Source organism: Nerophis lumbriciformis, linkage group LG22 (assembly GCF_033978685.3).
Source record: "Nerophis lumbriciformis linkage group LG22, RoL_Nlum_v2.1, whole genome shotgun sequence".
NCBI classification, from domain to species: Eukaryota; Metazoa; Chordata; class Actinopteri; order Syngnathiformes; family Syngnathidae; genus Nerophis; species Nerophis lumbriciformis.
The window spans coordinates 16,921,795-16,935,712 of record NC_084569.2 but is presented as its reverse complement, the minus strand read 5'-3'; the positions used below and the strand labels follow the sequence as shown (position 1 = coordinate 16,935,712).

The window sequence follows — 13,918 nt, the reverse complement described above, 5'->3', positions numbered from 1 at the left end:
TTTGTTAATGATAATACATTTAGTATTGTAAAACATGTTCCCAGAGGGGTTAGTGCGTCTGCCTCACAATACGAAGGTCCTGGGTTCGATCCTGTGCTCGGGATCTTTCTGATTGGCCCTAGTGTGTGAATGTGAGTGTGAATGTTGTCTGTCTATCTGTGTTGGCCCTGCGATGAGGTGGCGACTTGTCCAGGGTGTACACCGCCTTCTGCCCGATTGTAGCTGAGATAGGCTCCAGCGCCCCCCCGCGACCCCTAAGGGAATAAGCGGTAGAATATGGATGGATGGATGGATGTTCCATCACTAGCAGATTGATTGAGAATTACCTGATTTTGAAGTCTATATCATGGGTGAATAGATGACCACAGATGGAGTGCTAGCTGTTCAAAGTCGGGACCCGGGGTGGACCACTCATCTGTGCATCAATTGAGGACGTCTCTGCTCTTCACCCAAGATGATCTCCTGCTGGCCCCACTATGGACTGGACTCTCATACTACTAACTAGATCCACTATGGACTGGACTCTCACACTATGAACTAGATCCACTCGACGTCCATTGCACCGGTCCACACATCTGCAGGTTCCCTCCCGGGTTTCTCATTGTAATCCCATTGGGTTGAGTTTTTTCTTGCCCTGCCAAATTTTTTTAACCCAATGCGGCTCCCGAGTCAAAAAGTTTGGGGACCCCTGTCCTAATCTCTAAATTGTTGATCAATTCAAAATAACAGATCAGTTTATTTCAACTGTACTAAATCAAGGAATTGGGTTCAGATTAAGTGGACTGGTCCGGTTGAGGGTTTTTTTCCCTGCTCAGTCCTCAATCATCTGGCCTTGACCAGTCCAAGTGGTCTAAATACTGGCTCAGGTCTCCGTACAAGAATGAAAGTAACTTCTGATTATTTTCCTTTCGCAGTTCCAGCGCTTGTTGATGTATCCCGGATAATACAGTCGATGTGACACGGACGGCTTTTGAGCTGGAGCGCCAGTATGAAAAGCAGATGTCCACACGGGAAAATATTAATCCAGGCTCAGTGTAGAATAAGTCAAACAATATGTCCATCCACTGTGGTTAACGAAGGTACACTTAGAGCACATTCGCCGACTTGGCTTCCCTTTCCGAACGCAAGACAGGGCTTGACGGATCTGTCTCATAACGTCTGCGAAATCGAATCCTCTCCACTGTCCTGCTGGGTTTATGTCAAAGCTTCCCTCGGTCCAAGTAGCTGACGCTGGATCTTGAGGGCGAGATCGTCAGTGATGGAGCACATGCCGTCTGACGCTTTGCCAGGAGAAAACATCTGCTGATGGTCAAGCAAGTCCCCACGGTCCAAACCAGGATTTAGCCTGATCCTGGAAACATAATACAGAAACTAATGATTGACCACGTCCTAAAAGAAGAAATACTCACACAATGCATGTAGGAACATGGGCTTAGGGGAAGTTAGAGAACGTTTTATAAAGCTAATTTCTATTCATTTTATTCATCAATCTGAACAGATCCCATTTGAGTCCCGCCGGATGACTCAGACTAGCACACAAACGTTACATTTGTGTGAGCTGCTCCCAACCAACTACACACACATCCCTGGACCTCTTGATGCTACAGCCAGAGTTCAGAAACTGAACTGAAAGATCTGGGCTCCGTGTTGCTCCTCATCAGGAAGGGCTTAAATCTTGACTTGAATTGAAGACTCTAAAATGCCCTAAGTCTCCATTTTTTATGGTACTGGAAAGCATTGTTGGTATTAGGGTTGTACGGTATACCGGTATTAGTATAGTACCGCAATACTAATGAATCATATTCGGTACGATACCACCGCTGAAAAGTACCGGTCCCCCACCCCCCTTTACCCCCCCGCCGTCGTCACGTCGTGTCATTGCTGGTTTACGAGCAGACGAGCAGCGCACAATCACGGAGTACTTACAAGCAGACACAGTGTGTAGACAGAAAAGGGAGAACGGGCGCATTTTGGTTTAAAAACTAAAGATAAAGGTGAAGATATAACACTGAAACACCCTCAGGAAGAGGTGCTTTAAGACATGGCTAGCTAGCTAACGGCTAACGTCCAGTGTTGTAGCTACTTCTAAATCACTAATCCTCGCCTCCATGGTGACAAATAAAGTAAGTTTCTTACAAGTATCATCCCTGCAGGACGAGGAATAGCTAAACATGCTTCACTACACACCGTAGCGTCAAAATGTAAACAAACGCCATTGGTGGATCTACACCTGACATCCACTGTAATGATACCAAGGAGTGTTTCTAGTCGATACTACTATGATTACGTTGATATTTTTTTGCATCAAAACATATTTCGTTTTTTTCAAATGTATATTATGTTTATAAACTCAGGAAATATGTCCCTGGACACATGAGGACTTTGAATATGACCAATGTATGATCCTGTAACTACTTGGTATCGGATAGATACCCAAATGTGTGGTATCATCCAAAACTAATTTAAAGCATCCAAACAACAGAATAAGAAATGATTATTACATTTTAACAGAAGTGTAGATAGAACATGTTAAAAGAGAAAGTAAGCAGATATTAACAGTAAATGAATAAGTATATTTATACCGCTTGTCCTTAATAATTTTGACAAAATAATAGAATGGAAAATGACACAATATGTTTCTGCATATGTCAGCAGCTAAATTAGGAGCCTTTGTTTGTTTACTTACTACTAAAAGACACGTTGTCTTGTATGTTCACTATTTTATTTAAGGACAAACTTGCAATAAGAAACATATGTTTAATGTACCCTAATAATTTTTGTTAAAATAAAGCCAATAATGCAATTTTTTGTGGTCCCCTTTATTTAGAAAAATATCAAAAAGTACCAAAAAGTATCGAAACATTTTTTTGTACCGGTACTAAAATATTGGTATCGGGACTACACTAGTTGGTATAAAACATTGAACTTTTGTTCATTTCTGAGGAATCCCCTAAAACTCTGAGGAAACCATTCAGGTCAAGCAAGTATTTCAGACAAGAACTGTTGAGTTTTAAGTGCCTTGTTCAAGTGCACCTTGTAGTCTTAGATAGGGACGTATACCGAGTACCGGTATTTGTAGGTATCGGTTCCTAATTGGGTTGGTCCAAGCGGACCGTTACAATTCTGGACTAATGATGCTGCTATTGGTACTTTTTTTTATCCAGCTGACCGTCGTGATTATGACACACTGTCACATTCATTCAGCTGTCCTCCTGTCCCTCACTGACACAAACGCCTCCAACTGCGTGCCAATAGTTTGGCCGGCTTTCCGGATCAGTTTGTCAATCCGGTTTAAGTCTCTTTTGCTGGTGCTGCTACCCCAACAAACCACTGCAAAATACAGGGCACTGGCCATAACAAACTGAACAAAGATCTCCAACAGCTTGCTGCACACATTAAAGGACCTAAGGTTCCTCAGGAAAAATAGTCTGCTCATGTCCTTCTTGTATAGAGCTTTGCTGTTGTCCTTCCAGTCCAGTCTGCTGTTCAAGTAGTTACTTGCTACTACTGCAGCCAGTCGTGGACTCGACCACCGATTAAATATCTTCATTGGTAAGTTCTCAATAACTTGACAGCTTCTAATACTATAATTGGAGCACCAGTGTTGAAATAATAACTGACGCATCTTTCTTTTACTTGGAAACATTTCAACTGAAATGTATTGGTACATTGTTATTGTGCTTTTTCTTATTTATTTTGCCTTTTGTTATTCACTTAGAATGTTGAACTAATCCTTAGTTTATTAGTTTTTTTTTTAGCACAGATGCTATAAAACTGGCAGGTTAAAATATATATTTAAAAAATAGTGATATAAATGAAGATCGTTTTTTTTTTCTTTCTTTTTGCCATATTGCCCAGCCCTGTAGGATGCGATAATCAGCTTGTAGCATACTTGCCAACCTTGAGACCTCCGATTTCGGGAGGTGGGGGGTGGGGGCGTGGTTAAGAGGGGAGGAATATATTTACAGCTAGAATTCACCAAGTCAAGTATTTCATATATATATATATATATATATATATATATATATATATATATATATATATATATATATATATATATATATATATATATATATTTATATATATATATATAAGAAATACTTGACTTTCAGTGAATTCTAGCTATATATATATATAATATTTATTTATTTTATTATATATATATATATATATATATATATATATATATATATATATATATATATATATATATATATATATATAAATAAAAATAAGAGAAATACTTGATTGAATTTCAGTGTTAATTTATTTACACATATACACACACATAACACTCATCTACTCATTGTTGAGTTAAGGGTTGAATTGTCCATCCTTGTTCTATTCTATATCACTATTTTTCTAACCATGCTGAACACCCTCTCTGATGATGCATTCTGCTTCGTCTCCTTGTTGTGTGCACAGTTGTGCACTGCACTCTCTAAACGCCGTAGATGTTATTGTCACATATGCATGTACAGTAGATGGCAGTATTGTCCTGTTTAAGTGTGTCACAACATTGCTGTTTACAGCAGACAAACTGCTTTACGGTAAACGAAAATGTGACTGCTGTTGCTGTGTGTTGTTACCGCGCTGGGAGGACGTTAATGAAACTGCCAAACAATAAACCCACATAAGAAACCAAGAACTCGCCCTCCATCATTCTACAGTTATAACGTGATTGGGCAGGCACGCTGTTTATATTGTGGGAAAGCGGACGTGAAAACAGGCTGTCGACCCGTCACTCAGGTCCGGCTGAATTTCAGGAGAAAATTTGTCCCGGGAGGTTTTTGGGAGAGGCGCTGAATTTCGGGAGTCTCCCGGAAAATCCGGGAGGATTGGCAAGTATGGCTTGTAGTCATCACAAATAAGGAAGCAACACCACACAAAAGTTTGTAACAACAATATTTCCTCCTCAAAAGACCCTCAAAGTTGAGTGTCTAGCGATTCAGTTATCTACAGGCCAATATTAATCCACTCAAAAAAGTGAAAAAAATTAAGTAATATTAAAATCCATAATGTTACTCAGAAGCAAGATAGCGTCCGCTGACAGGTTTCTAGTCGCCGTCTGACGTCACTCCATCACGCCACGTTTGCGTGGCATCAAAACACACCTTGCTCAACTGTAAACCTACCTAATATGCTAATTCGATAAGATATACATTATGATATGATGTACAGTACCATGTAAAAGGTCTGTTCTCTGCCTACATAAGTATGATTAACAGCTGAATGTAATCAAAACAATGATCTAGTGATAGATCTGTTTGGTGTTTACAAGATGATAACATATCTGCATTGCACCTTGCACTGCAAACATATTTGACTTGTTTAAGACTTAAAAAGCAGGTGTTGATAAAATACTTCCCTGCTCTGAGATGTTACATGCTGTTAACATCTTGTGCCAATGAACATTTCAATTAAAAAACGGCTGTTTTAACATTTTTATTTACACCGATTACATACGGCAGTGTTTTTCAAACACTGTGCCGCGGTCTGGTGTGCGTGAGATGCGGTCTGGTGTGCCGTGGGAGATGAGCTAATTTCACCTATTTGGGTTAAAAACATTTTTTGCAAACCAGTAATTATAGTCTGCAAAGGATGTGTTGTTGTTGAGTGTCGGTGCTGTCTAGAGCTCGGCAGAGTAACTCTTCCATATCAGTAGGTGGCAGCCGGTAGTTAATTGCTTAGTAAATGTCGGAAACAGCGGGAGGCACCGTGCAGGTAAAAAGGTGTCTTATGCTTAAACCAAAAATAAACAAAAGGTGAGTGCCCCTAAGAAAAGTCATTGAAGCTTACGGAAGGCTATGCAGAACAAAACTAAAACTGAACTGGCTACAAAGTAAACAAAAACAGAATGCTGGACGACAGCAAAGACTTACTGTGGAGCAGAGACGGCGTCCACAAAGTACATCCGAACATGACATGACAATCAACAATGTCCCCACAAAGAAGGATGAAAACAATTTAAATATTCTTGATTGCTAAAACAAAGTAGATGCGGGAAATATCGCTCAAAAGAAAACATGAAACTGCTACAGGAAAATACCAAAAAAAGGGAAAAAGCCACCAAAATAGGAGCGCAAGACAAGAACTAAAACACTACACACAGGAAAACAGCAAAAAACTCAAAATAAGTCAGGGGGTGATGTGACAGGTGGTGACAGTACACCTACTTTGAGACAAGAGCTATATTGATACATAGTTGGTTATGGTTTAAAGTCATATCCAACAATTGCAACGACCACTTTTTACTGTCAACTGAGTTCATGATTTCTGCTGGTGGCGTGACTCCGGATTTTTTCAACGCAAAAAATGTGCCTTGCCTCAAAAAAGGTTGAAAAACACTGACATACGGTACCAATAAGAGTACTGATGAATACCGGTATTGATAAGAACATCGATAAGGGTATTGTATCGATAAAATCTTAACGATATACATCCCTAGTCTTGGATGGTTTATAATTTTACTAACACCAAGGGTAATCATCTCAAAACTCTGAAGAAACCATTTATGACCAGAAAGTGTATTGTGATCCTGAACCATTATCTGCTATGCACAAGGCCATGCTGGCAGTTTCCGACTGATACTAATCTCCAGGTAGTTTTATAAAAACTTTCAAGAGATATTTCCGGCCAAGCAACTGTAGCAGCTGTGAATCACTGCCTTGCTAAAGGGCACCTAAAACTTCTAAAACTGTGAGAAATCCATTCAGGTTCAGTAAGTGTATTGGAACCCAGATAGTTCAATACCCAAGTGTTCCTCATAGTGATCTCTGACAGTCTCTTTACAAGTCTGTGAGGTCTGGTATTCTGGCTTAGCGGTATCACGACCCAGAGCAGTTCAATTCCTAATTTTAGTCCTTAATGGGGTCTGGAACCTGCCTTCCGCTCCCAAAACTAATGTTTGGTTTTCAGAGTATCCTGTCATGAGGTAATGCAAGGAGGCAGCTTTCAAACCCAGAGTTATCGGTACTTGCATAATATGACGTTACAACTGTGGTTGTCATGGCAGCCAAGAGCAGAGACAGGCCTCTAGCTGATTTTGCATGACTTTAGTCAGTTGCTTCAGCACTCAAGACTTCAGTGCCTTGCTCAAAAGCACCTTGTAAGTTCCAGTATGCACACCGGTCTTCTTTCAGCAACTAATCCCAACTGTCATAACTCAGCAAGTCTTGACCCTACCCTTCACTTCGAATGCTATACTTGAAATGTTTGTTTATCAAAACATCCCGAGATGAGGTAACGCAAGTATGTGACCCCCAGACTCAAGGTTACTTACATTATGTGCATTTAACATTGTGGTCGTCATGGCAGCGAAGAGGCGGGAGCGTCCCCCTTCAGCCGGGGGGAAGGGACGTGTCAGATTAGGTCGTCATCCATCAACATTGTTCATCTTTTTTTCTGGCTGTCTGCTTGTGTACTTGTGAGGAGTCACGTTCTACCAGGGCCTCATCCTAAGTTTGGATCTGTCCTCGGCGTGGGCCTCGCACTTAATCGCTCCCTTACCATGTTGCTTTACCAAACCGAACGTACTACTCTTCGTTTAATTGTCTTGCAAACTTACTTTTCAACTATTGTCCTTTTAGGTTCTTCGCCCTTCCCTCTGGTTTTCCCCTTCTCTGATGCCTCATAGGTTGGAGCACACTGAACCACGTCTCAACCTGCCTCTGAGCCTCAGCATGCCCACGGACGCCTTATCGCATTCTTTCATCTGTCAATCCACTGTACTTGTTTGTGGGCATCTTGCCATGCTCTTACAGACAGGTTCTCGTTCATTTACAGAGAGGTGTACTCATGTTGAGGTCAAGCATGATTGAGGAGCATCCATCTCTACCCCGATTGGTAGACAGTGCCTCTCATTGAGCCTGCTGGCAGCCCTGCACAAGTCCGTCATCAGGGTGCTTTGAAGGTCACCGACGCTGCGGTGGGCTATCTTGGCATATCTTCATTCGGTTCCACTAGCAGGATCCGAGCGTTTGAAGCGATATCTCCGTGCCGCCGCATTCTTTACGGTGCTGTCATGACTTGACTTTTCATAGCAACCTACTGAGACCGACTTTTGCCGCAATCTGGTGGATCAGTGAGCGCAGAGTACTGTACTTTCGTTGTTTGTGGCAGAGGTCCGTTTATATAAGACGACGGCGTGGGATCATCGCAGCATATTTCACTGAAAGATTATAGATTCAAATTACCTGGGGAACTCCATGAGATCTTGTTTCCAGTTTCTTCACGCTCACCTGATCTCATCTGAAAAAGAAGAAAGGATGTTTTTCAAAATGGTTTGTCCGACAAGGCCTCAGTTGCTTTTTTCCCAAAGACATGATGGAGTCATGGCCGCGGATCAAACGAGAAGATGAATTTGTTTGTCTTGGTTACCGTATCTTAGTTAAGTATTACATATTATAACAGTTAGAGATGCTACATCAGTAGAAGCATTTAAGTCCCATCTTAAAACTCATTTGTATACACTAGCCCAGGGGTTGGCAACCTTTACCAGTCAAAGAGCCATTTTGACCAGTTTCACAAATAAAGAAAACAATGGGAGCCACAAAAATCTTTTGAAATGTAAAATGAAATAACACTGCATACAAAGTTTTTTTTTGCTTTGTGCTATGTATTAACCAAGGGTCTCAGACACGCGGCCCACATCTTAATATTAATACGGGTTTTTGATCAATGGCACTCAACAGCGTCATACTTGTCAACCCTACCGATTTTTCTGGCAGACTACGAATTTCAAGGCAACTGCTCTCTCAAAATTCAACTGCTCTCTCGTACGTGCCGTGATGGTACAGCAATTAGCGCCCATGACAACCAGCGTGCCGGCCTAACCACACGTTGTATGGGGCTGCTGCTTGATCACGTAAGTGACAGCAAGGCATACTTGGTCAACAACCACACAGGTTACACTGACGGTGGCGGTATAAAAAACTTTAACACTCTTACTAATAATGCGCCACACTGTGAACCCACACCAAACAAGAATGACAAACACATTTCGGGAGAAAAAATCTGCACCGTAACACAACATAAACACAACAGAACAAATACCCAGAATCCCATGCAGCCCTAACTCTTCCGGGCTACATTATACAGCCCCCCCCCGCTACCAAACCCCGACCACCTCAACCGACGCACAGAGGGGGGGCGGGGGGTTTGGTGGTAGCAGGGGTGTATAATGTAGCCCGGAAGAGTCAGGGCTGCATGGGATTCTGGGTATTTGTTCTGTTGTGTTTATGTTGTGTTAAGGTGCAGATGTTGTCCTGAAATGTGTTTGTCATTCTTGTTTGGTTTTGGTTCAAAGTGTGGCGCATTATTAGTAAGAGTGTTAAAGTTGTTTTATATGGCCACCGTCAGTGTAACATGTGTGGCTGTTGAGTATGCCTTGCTGTCACTTACGTGTGCAAGCAGAAAGTGCATATAACAAGAGGCTGGGCTGGCACGCTGTTTGTACAGATTGTAGAGGGCGCTAATTGCTGGACCATCATGGCACGCCCTTATTATTATTGTAAGGGTGAAAATCCTTTTTATTATTGTAAGGGTGAAAATCGAAGAATATTAATCCCGGGAGTTTTCTGCGAGAGGCTCTGAAATCCGGAAGTCTCCCGGCTCTGAAATCCGGAAGTCTCCCGGGAAAATCGGGGGGGTCGGCAAGAATGCAGCTGAGCCGCATCAGAGTAATCAAAGAGCCGCATGCGGCTCCGGAACCGCGGGTTGCCGACCCCTGCGCTAGCCTTTAAATAGATCCCCCATTTAGATCAGTTGATCTGCCGAACAAGGTACGCTTTGCAAAATGAGCAAGGTACTCATGTTTTAACAAGAATAAGTGGAAATATCCTGGCAATGTTTTTGCGAGTAACCCACTTCCGCCCGGAAAAACACAAGTGATGACGTCACGACCGCTGTCAACAAATATAATTGTAGGAGACACATTTTACTGGCAGAATTTGTCGACGATGTCGACTAATCGTTGCAGCTATATATGACATAAGATGCATTTACATTACCACCAGAAATGTGCAAAACCTTAATATTGCAATAAGGAATTTGTAATGGACACAAACAATCTTGACATAGTTGACTTTGTATTTATTGAATTGATACCACATTAATTTCAGAAGCACGGCGGTACAGGGGTTACTGCGTCTGCCTCACAATACGAAGGTCCTGGGTTCGATCCTGCGCTCGGGATCTTTCTGTGTGGAGTTTGCATGTCCTCCCCGTGAATGCGTGGGTTCCCTCCGGGTACTCCGGCTTCCTCCCACCTCCAAAAACATGCACCTGGGGATAGGTTGATTGGCAACACTAAAGTTGGCCCTAGTGTGTGAATGTGAGTGTGAATGTTGTCTGTCTATCTGTGTTGGCCCTGCGATGAGGTGGCGACTTGTCCAGGGTGTACCCCGCCTTCCACCCGATTGTAGCTGAGATAGGCTCCAGCGACCCCCGCGACCCCGAAGGGAATAAGCGGTAGAAAATGGATGGATGGATGCTGAAATGAATGGACTTTTACACAATATTCTAACTGTTTAAGTTTTACCTGTACATGTGAATGTATATTTGTCTTAATGTGCCCAGTGATTGACTGGAGACCAGTCCAGAGTTTACACTGCCTCACCCAAAGTCAGCTGGTATAGGCTCCAGCCCCTCTACGACCTTAATGAGGACAAGCAGTGCAGAAAATGGACGGATGGTCTGTTTTAGCGTAATATAATCCTTAATTCTGCACATTCCTGCTTTATTAACTTCTTGCTACAGTCTGACACGCCTTCCAACCTGTTGCTGTGTTTTTCAGCCATTTACTGAACCAAACCAGGCTTTATGCTAACCACATGGCTCAGGCTCGTATCGTCACGGACCATTGCAAAAGTCAAGCCTTGATGAGTGACATACAGTAGATCACCTTAGTCCCTAATGTGAAGCTAAGGTTTCAAGTGGAGTTTTGGCTCTACCTAAAATGTTTAGTAAGGATAGAAGCAGTCAATGGAGTTTTTCCTTCTTTGTAGCTATTCTAAATGTGTGTGGTGTGCCGCTTGGATTTATATAAGTCAACAGGTTCAAGTCAATATTGGATTGAGAAGTTGCAGGTTCCTGGATGCAGACATGTTTAAGAACAAAACTATGCATGCTCAGTCATCCGTTCATTTTGAGTCACACCGTCTCAGACTTGTTTCCTTGGGAACTAATGTAGGGTTTCCGAGTGACAAAAACTCTCAATGTAAGAACGTTATTTTCCAAGAGCAAAGGGGAAACAGCAATAACATCACACCAGGAACAGGGCATTGACAATCATCATCTTTTACCATACCTTCACCTGACGCAGGGCCCGTTTCTCTTCTATCGACCTTCGTATTTACCCCCGGTGATCATGAGGTAAGTGAGTTATCATGTGGAACAGCAGGAGGCTAGAGCTTCATGTGGCCAAGCTTAGCCTCCAGGGCTGGCAAAGCCTGGTCAAGGGCTAGTCGGGACTTGGTTAGCTCGAGGGCAGGGGCTCTTTTTCTAATATCGGACGCCGCTTTGTGTGGAGAGATTAGTTCCTTATGAAAAACCTGCCCCTGCTGACACGCCTGATGGGATCGGTGCCTCCTGCCCGCTACCTCGTCTCGCCTATAAGCTCTCTCCACATGGCGGGTACGATCGCCGAAAGATCAACCATGAAGCTGGACACTCTCAGGAGTAAACAGACATACAAATGTCGCCTCCTAGGCCTTCTGTTTTCCACGACTCAGATGTGTCATTCATTCGTTTTCACTGACTTTATCTCATTCAATGAAAATCACAAGGTGGACCACATCCAGCTGTCAACAACCAACTGATAAGCCCATGTTGGAAAACAAATCAGGTGGAGTAACTCTCAAGGGATTTATTTCGGCTGGCATCCGCAAAGATGACTAAGGCTTTAAAGATGATTTCAATTATTTGATATAACTTCTGATGGTCCATTAGTTTGCAATAAAGCTGCGACTTTAGAAGATGTGTAAACAGGAAGTTGCAAACAAACCCCTTTGAACGTTTTTCCAGATGTGTGATTTCTTTTAATTAGCGTGTTTTCCGACATAAAGCTCATTTAAACGTTTCAGCCACAACATTCTACTGGGTAGACGCCTGCACCAAAAAAATCTCGTATACACAGAGACAAATACATGACTAAGTGGTCGGTGTATACACACAGGCACATGGAAGGCACACAAACTAGTCGAGGACACACTGGCACAACCTTGCGCCAGTGGTCCCTTAAAACCAGTCATGTGAAACAAGGCGTTTCTTTCTGCAAATCAGATTACATCTCCAAGCTGAGGTCTGCAGGTCCACACATGCATTCTCATTTGAACTGCACTATTAGAATTTAACCTGTAAGAAATACCCAGAAAAGTGCGATTAAAAAGCATGAAAAAGCAAGCGAAGGTATAGGATTGACTTTGTCAAACATAATCGCAAAAGTCTGTGTTAGAACTCCTTTAGTAGCAGAGCTGAGTAGAGGAATGAGAGCACTTGCAGAAACATGTTTTGAGTGTGCTTAGCAGGAATGCAAAAGATAGATGATAAACAAATTATTCATCTCGTATTCAGGTTACCACGTCAGCGAAGACCCACAATCTTGATTGATATTGTCAGCTGAGCGGTGTTAATTCAACAGCAAGTTAATTATTCTAGTTGAAGTTTACAGTAGTTTGGAAAGTACCGTATAAAAAAAAACAAAAAACTGCCAATGGAAGACTTGGCTTCTCCTTAACTCTGGCAATAATTCCTTGGGTATTAAATCAAAAGTATTGAAAATCACAGACCTGGTACAGTACCAAACCATGGACAAAGCAAACGTTATGCTACCCAATAACGCATGACACCTTTTTTCAACAAGAGGATAATTATCAGTCAGTTTATTTTAATATAGAGTCCTGGGCAAAAGCTGAGTTTCCAATAATTTCTACAACTCTTACTTTTTTGTGATAGAGTGATTGGAGCACATGCTTGTTGGTCACAAAAAACATTCATGAAGTTTGGTTGTTTTATGAATTTATAATGGGTGTACTAATAATGTGACCAAATCTGCTGGGTCAAAAGTATACATACAGCAATGTTAATATTTGGTTACATGTCCCTTGGCAAGTTTCACTGCAATAAGGCGCTTTTGGTAGCCATCCACAGGCTTCTGGCAAGCTTCTGGTTGAATTTTTTACCACTCCTTTTGCCAAAATTGGTGCAGTTCAGCTAAATTTGTTGGTTTTCTGACCTGGACTTGTTTCTTCAGCATTGTCCACACGTTTAAGTCAGGACTTTGGGAAGGCCATTCTAAAACCTTAATTCTAGCCTGATTTAGCCATTCCTTTACCACTTTTGACGTGTGTTTGGGGTCATTGTCCTGTTGGAACACCCAACTGCGCCCAAGACCCAACCTCCAGGCTGATTATTTTCGGTTGTCCTGAAGAATTTGGAGGCAATCCTCCTTTTTCATTGTCCCATTTACTCTCTGTAAAGCACCAGTTCCAATGGCAGCAAAACAGGCCCAGAGCATAATACTACCACCACCATGCTTGACGGTAGAAATGGTGGCCATGGGATTAAAGGCCTCACCTTTTCTCCTCCAAACATATTGCTGGGTATTGTGGCCAAACAGCTAAATTTTTCATCTGACATCACATGGATAAAAACAAGACCTTCTGGAGGGAAGTTCTGTGCTCCAATCATTCTATCACAAAAAAATAAGAGTTGTAGAAATTATTGGAAACTCAAGACAGCCATGACATTATGTTCTTTACAAGTGTATGTAAACTTTTGACCAAGACTGTATATAACTGAAGATGAAAATGAAGTCTAATAAACAAGCTTTGTTCTTCTCTTGGTTCAGTACAACAGTTGGCCAACAAAAATAAAGAGGAGTGACACCTCTCACTTCGAATACACAATTTTCACAGCC

General features: G+C 42.0%; 1 long non-coding RNA gene across 1 annotated transcript in view; it reads right to left on the bottom strand.

Moving 5' to 3' along the window:
* Window positions 1-716: 716 nt before the first annotated feature.
* Window positions 717-13,918, bottom strand: part of LOC133615072 (uncharacterized) — a 178,052-nt gene continuing 164,850 nt past the window's right edge. Inside the window, exons 3-4 of the long non-coding RNA XR_009816678.1 lie at window positions 8,196-8,250; window positions 717-1,351 (exon numbers count right to left, since the gene is read on the bottom strand). This is a non-coding gene — a long non-coding RNA (uncharacterized lncRNA). The remainder of the gene's footprint in view (window positions 1,352-8,195; window positions 8,251-13,918) is intronic.